This window comes from Malaya genurostris, chromosome 3 (genome assembly GCF_030247185.1).
Source record: "Malaya genurostris strain Urasoe2022 chromosome 3, Malgen_1.1, whole genome shotgun sequence".
Lineage (NCBI taxonomy): Eukaryota > Metazoa > Arthropoda > Insecta > Diptera > Culicidae > Malaya > Malaya genurostris.
Window position 1 is genome coordinate 77,688,572 of NC_080572.1, and position 6,786 is coordinate 77,695,357.

The following is a 6,786-nucleotide window of genomic DNA, read 5'->3' on the forward strand; positions in this document are numbered from 1 at the left end:
TGATTCAGTGTAAGTTACCAAGCATATTTTTTGCTCACTTTTCGACTTTAAGTAAATTTAAGAACATTTTTGATTTCAGAAAATTCTACGCCGAGTTATCGTGTTCACCGCGCAATGTGATTCCCAAAAGAGGGTTTTGGGAATGCTCTGTTATCGCCTTATTTTTCAAATATTGATATACGTAAATTTAACTAAATATCCTTTAAATGATGCTTATAATATAAATAAAAGTTTGAAAAAATAATATATATATATATATATATATATATATATATATATATATATATATATATATATATATATATATATATATATATATATATATATATATATATATATATATATATTTATATTTATATTTATAAGACATGGATCAACATTTTTTTTTGCTAAATTTTTTTTTATTCATCAACATAATCACCTTTTAGGGTGATACAATGGTTCCAACGTTTTTCCAATTTTTCAATACCATGTTTATAAAAAAAATATCTTTCGCTTCAAAATAAGCTTTAGTTTCAGCGATGACCTCCTCATTTGAGCCAAATCTTTTTCCCTGGAGCATTTTTTTAAGATCAGCAAAGAGCCAGTAGTCACTGGGGGTTAAAACTGGCGAGTATGGGGGGTGGGGAAGCTTCACTTTACGATCTTTCATTATAACTTTTGTCACTTCACTCACATTTTCCGGTGTGACGGCTTCCACAGGTCTACCCGAGCGTTCCGCGTCATTTGTGTCGGTACGACCACGTTTAAACTCGGCGAACCACCGACAAATCGTTGCTTTTGATGGACAAGAGTCCGGATAACATTTTTCAATCCATTGTTTCGCTTGCACGGTGTTTTTACTCATTAAAAACAATGTTTTATCAAAACACGAAGCTCGGTTTTTTCCATTTTTAAAATAACTACAGAACGACTTTACTCCAACCTCGATAACTCAGCTGTTTCTGGTCGGATCGACTTAAAATTTTGACCCGTTTCAAGCAAAGGTTAGTACTCTAGAAAGGCGTGGTTACTGGTTTACTACGAGCGCCATCTCTGCTTTAGTCTCGGGACTTATTGATCCATGTGTTATATATATATATATCTATAAATTTCTCAGCGTAAGTATAATTATAATTACTTATTTCACAGTTTCATTCATTTGAGCCTAAATATGTGCTGAAATTTATACAGATAATTTTTAACGCAGATAATGAAATTCTTTAAACTACCGCGGTTAAATGAACAAATATAAAAAAAAACGAAACGATTAATGATTTGCAATTTTTTCGATTAATTTCCTGATTTTCCATGAACTTTTCAAATGGCCGTATAAAAAAACGACAGTTTCTCTTCGTTCGCTTTCTCTTTCGATTATGGAGAAAAGATTCTAAAAATTTTTCAATTTGTTTTCCATTTCTGATTGGAATATATTTGATATATCAGTTGAAATATAGTCTCAAAAATGCGCACCAAGTTTTAACCGCTTGAGTTGAACGAACCATCGCACAAAGCATAATAGGCAAAACCGACACATAGAAACCAGGAATATTTTCAGTTAATGAGCGCAGTGGGCTTGCCACACGTTTTGGTGGCAAAAAATGACTGTACAGGGTCCGGCACTCGAAGTGTAACCAATTAAAAAGGCCATAAATTCAGTTTGGAAAATTACTTTTACTTAATTCAAAGTACAAAATGTGTAAAAATAATACAAAATTCAGAATCAATTCACTTTTGCTCGATATGACCACCTTTTGCCTTGACTTGATGACTTGAGAGAGCGAAGGAGTTGCTTCGTTTTGCCGAAAGCGGTCAATTTCCGAACATTGAATTTTCTGACGAGAAAATTTTTCCAATTGAGCAATTCGTAAACTCTCAAAACGATAGGGTTTACTTGATCGACCGTTCATACGAGAATTTGAGTCATCGATTGGCCACCAGGAGGCAGCACCCGCAACAGATAATGGTTTGGGCCGCTGTAACCGCAGATGGGCGCTCTCCAATCGTTTTCATCGAGCCTGGCGTCAAGGTAAATGCGACATATTATCGGGAAAGTATTCTGGAGGTTGCTTTGAAGCCGTGGGTAGACAAACATTTCGGTGGCAGGCCATGGACGTTTCAGCAGGACTCGGCACCGTCTCACAAAGCTCAAGTGAACCAAGAATGGCTGAAAACAACGTTCCGAACTTCATCACGTCCACACAATGGCTCTCGAATTCACCAGATGCGAATCCAATGGATTATTCTCTTTGGGCCATTTTGGAGAGCAAAGTGCGAACTAAAAGATACGAGCAAAAGTGAATTGATTCTGAATTTTGTATTATTTTTACACATTTTGTACTTTGAATTATGTAAAAGTAATTTTCCAAACTAAATTTATGGCCTTTTTAATTGGTTACACTTCGAGTGCCGGACCCTGTAATTAATTATGGATTTGTGAATATTTCACAATTTAGATGTATCCCAATTCGATTTATTGTTTATTATATTGTTATTGATTACTATTCACTAGAACTATGAAACATTGATTCGTAATTCATTCAAGTATTTTCGGTATCATTGCCAGTACCAAACAGTAATCTTATCCTTATCGCAGTATCCTTATCGCATTTAAAACTGTTTAAATAAGAAATTACTGGATATTCACTAGATACCGTAAATGTTATAAATGGATACATTTTCTAACAACGTATATATTTTTGTCTTTCTCATATAGAATAGCTATGCAATCGGTGTGGAAATCAACTTTACAACCGAGGCCCATAGGGCCGAGGGTCATATACCATTCGACTCGATTCGTCGAGTCACACACGTTTCTCAGAGATGGCTGAACCGATTTTCACAAACTTGTATTCAAATGAAAGGTCTTATGGCCTCACACAATTTTCCTGAGTTTCTTTTGGACCCGACGTTCGGTTTCGGAATTACAAGAAATATGTGCAAATTTATGAAAAAATGCGCACTCAATTTTCTCGGAAATTTTTGAATCGATTTTTAATAAACCAAGGAGCCGGAGTAAAATAAATGCTATAAAAAAACAAGCCGAGGAGAAAATTCTTTTAAAAGTCTCTGAAAACTGATCCAGATCCGACTTCCGGTTCCGGTATTACAGTGCGATTAGTGAAAATTTTAAATTTAATGAGTATGTTTTCACAAGCGTTCGCCATCGCTGATGCACATTTTTATAAAACTTACTGCTAAATTCACCTAGTTGACAGATCTTGTTAGTTAATGAATATATAAAACTACTGTGGGACTACTAGCTCCCGGTTTCCGCTTCCGAAAGCACCGATAATAGTAAAGAAAGCTTCAAACACGATTTCACGATTCATTTCGATTTCTCAGCAACGGTTAAGCCGATTTCCACGAATCATGATTCAAATTGAAGCTCTCATTGTCTTAAAAGATATTGTGCAATTTTATCCAGATCCGACTTCCGGTTCCGTCATGATAGGGCGATGAGTGTCAAACTTAAAATGACGATGCAAAACTGGTACGCATCGGTACGTGCGGCTTTGCTCCTTTCGCAACATGCTTTGTTCAATTTCGTATAGCGTGCAGGGTTGCCACATTTAAATCTATATTTTTCAGGTGAAAAATATGTAAATTTGTAAATCTTTTGTTCCATTTGTACCTACCTCACAAAATCATGATAACGATGTTTTTCTATGAAAGTACACCTTTTGCCTTTCTCATATAAAAAGTTTATGCAATAACTTGAAAAATTTACTAGTGAAAATTGGTCCGGAAGACTAAGTGTGTATGTATGTGTGTGAGTATGTGTCAAATAATCTCACTCATAAATAGAAAAACTCATAGTCCCATAGGTTACTATTAAATTCATCATGCTTTCATAGGGTAAAATGTGCTTAAAATTGCAAACCGTCATTTAGAGAGACAATGCAAAATATGGTAATTTTTTTCTCATTTAATTGATTTAATTTGTAGGCTATATTAGTTACTTCGGCTATGCTGGTTCCATGTTCCCGGTTCCAGAAGTACCGGAAATGGTAGTCTAAAACTCTAAAACGAGACTCACTCAATTTTCTCAGAGATGATTTGATCGATTTCCACAAATTTAGCCTCAAATAAAAATTGCTATAGTCTCATTGCTAAGTTGCTGTTTAATTTCATCCGGGTCTGACTTCCGGTTCCAGATCTGTAGGGTAAAGTGTGTTTAATCATTCAGTGCGACGATGTATATTAACGAAAAAATCCTTACTAACTTAACATAACTGTTTACAAAATGGAAAGGTTATGTTAGTTCATTCCCAAAGAATGTTTATTTTATTCAAAATTGAAAAAAAATTTTTTTGACGGAATCTTCTAGTGATATTTTTGAAAATATAAGTAATATAAGAAAGGCATCATTACACTACTAGGTGGATGAAAAAAGCTTTTTAATTATGTTTCTGGTACAATGTTCAAAATGAACGATAATACTTGGTTTGTATTCATTTCAGCTGTCTAGGTTGAATTTTTAGCTTTGCTACAATCTGGAGTAATATCATATACACTGAAGTCTTTTTTTATGCGAGTTTACGTACCGCATAAAAAACCGCATAACTCTGAAAATTCGCAAAAAAAACCGCATAACTCTGAAACTTCGCATAAAAACAACCGCATAACTCTGAAATTTCGCATATAAAAACCGCAGAAGGGAAATCGCATAGCTCTGAAAATTCGCATAAAAAAGTCGCATAAAAAACCGCATAAAAAGACCGCATAAAAAAAGACCTCAGTGTAATATATAACCACAGAAAACAGATGTACAGTCATATATGAACTGTGAACTACAGATATATGAACTGTGTGTAAAATTGGCTCAATCTGCATGGCGAACACTTGCAGGTGCAACATTCACTTTAGGCTAGATTTTTGTTTTGCTGTAGGTGGCAGTAGTTTTTCCAACGTATAGCAAATTTGAGTAGGTGGCAGTAGTGTTTCCAAAGCAAAGCCTTGGTACTACATTCCCGTAGTGGAATTTGACCTTCTGTTTCAACAGACTTCGCAGCCGATTCAGTGTGTACAGAACCATTGCATGGCTGGTGCTACGATTCTACTGACACTCGGGGCTCCGGGGCTCGAACATACGACAACTGGTTTGTAAGACCAGTGCCCTATGCATTGAACCGCCAACCCGGGACAGTGTTTCCAACGTATAGCAAATTTGAAATTTACATAGGATTTTGAAAAACTTAGTTCCATTCTGTATATTAGTTATCTGTGATATAAAAAGCAACATCAATTTATGGAGCTAAACAAAATCGGACACTACTAGCCTTATAAACAAAGCCTTAGCAAATAAACGATTTCTTATAACATCTATATTATTGTTTTCAACTCGTTGTTATTTCAACACAAAACCCAATGCATAATTTCGTGTCATTTTTATTTGTTATTTTTGCTCAAGATTTAACTCCACCGAGCTCACTGTGCATTTCTCGCAGCGAGACTGTCGCGCGCAAGCAATGAAGAAAATGATGAAAGGTTTATGAAATTCACTCGAAACTTCATCAAATTTCGGTATTTTGGCAAATATTTTATAATTTTGATTTGCATTTTCAGATTCTTTGTAAAATTTTGCTTCATACACTATTTTTCAGTTCGAAAATCATCCCCGTAGAACAGAACAGTAGTCGTTTATACATTTTAAAAACCAATTACGACTCGTCATAGTAAAATTTCTAAATTCTAAGAATACTGAGTTGCGAAAACTTAATGGTTTTTTGGTTTTTAGAAATTCCTTTTAGTTTTCAATAACGCGACGCGTGTACTCCTACATTTCCGTTTAATAGAAGAGAAAGTAAACAAAGAAAAACTATCAATAGTTTATATGGCATTTCGAAAAATTCATCGAGAATTGTGGACAAAGCATTCAACTTATTTTCGGTGTATAGATTTTTGGAGTACCTTATCGTTTTTTTACATCTTTATCTTGGACACAATTTTTGTTCAATTAACAGTTTTCGAGTTACAACGACTCAAAGAAGTGCATGCAAAGATATTTCCACATTTTTCCAAATTTAGGCATCAACCGATATAGTCTGCTTGTTAGTGCAAAATAAATGGTTTGCCATACTATAGACGTGCGCAAGTGTCATCCATATCGCAGTATAAGAATATTGGTGATATGAAAAAGAAAAGCCACATTGGATTGATTATGAAAACAACATGATTGCCGTTCCGATTCGCTTCCCCTAAGTGACCATACATACGAGCCGATGTTTTCTTGGCGTGCGAGTATCAGCGATCGTTTTTCTCGGTGGTTTTCCTTTTGGTGTTTGATTCTTTACTTAGATTTTTGGGACGGAATGTGGGTTGATTGGTGATGCAAAATGAAAAACTAGATACGGTAGAAATGCCATCAGAGTACACACTGCGGTTGCCTCGGTTCTTACAGTGTTGGGGGGAAAACCGTCTGAATGAAACTCACCAATTATAAAAGTGATGAATGATGTGCCAGCTATTCCTTCTGTGCCGCGGTCGGCTAAAAAAAACAGATCCAACAGTTGTATTAATTTTTATGGAGAGGTTCTCGAAAGACGATCTTGCTTATTTGTTTATTTTTGTGAGAGTACTGTGCTCTATTCTTGTGAGAACTTTCAACAAATTTCCTATATGAAACAAGGAATGAACAAATTATACAAAATGATAATCGGAAATCAAGTCTCAGTTTTTTTTTCATTTTGCTATGACCTTTCATTTTTAGATTTCTAATTGTCTAGGTTGCCTGTCGCGCTGCAACAATATCAAACTTATTTTCAGAGCAACAAATTACATAATTCTTCGTAGACCTTCATCTAC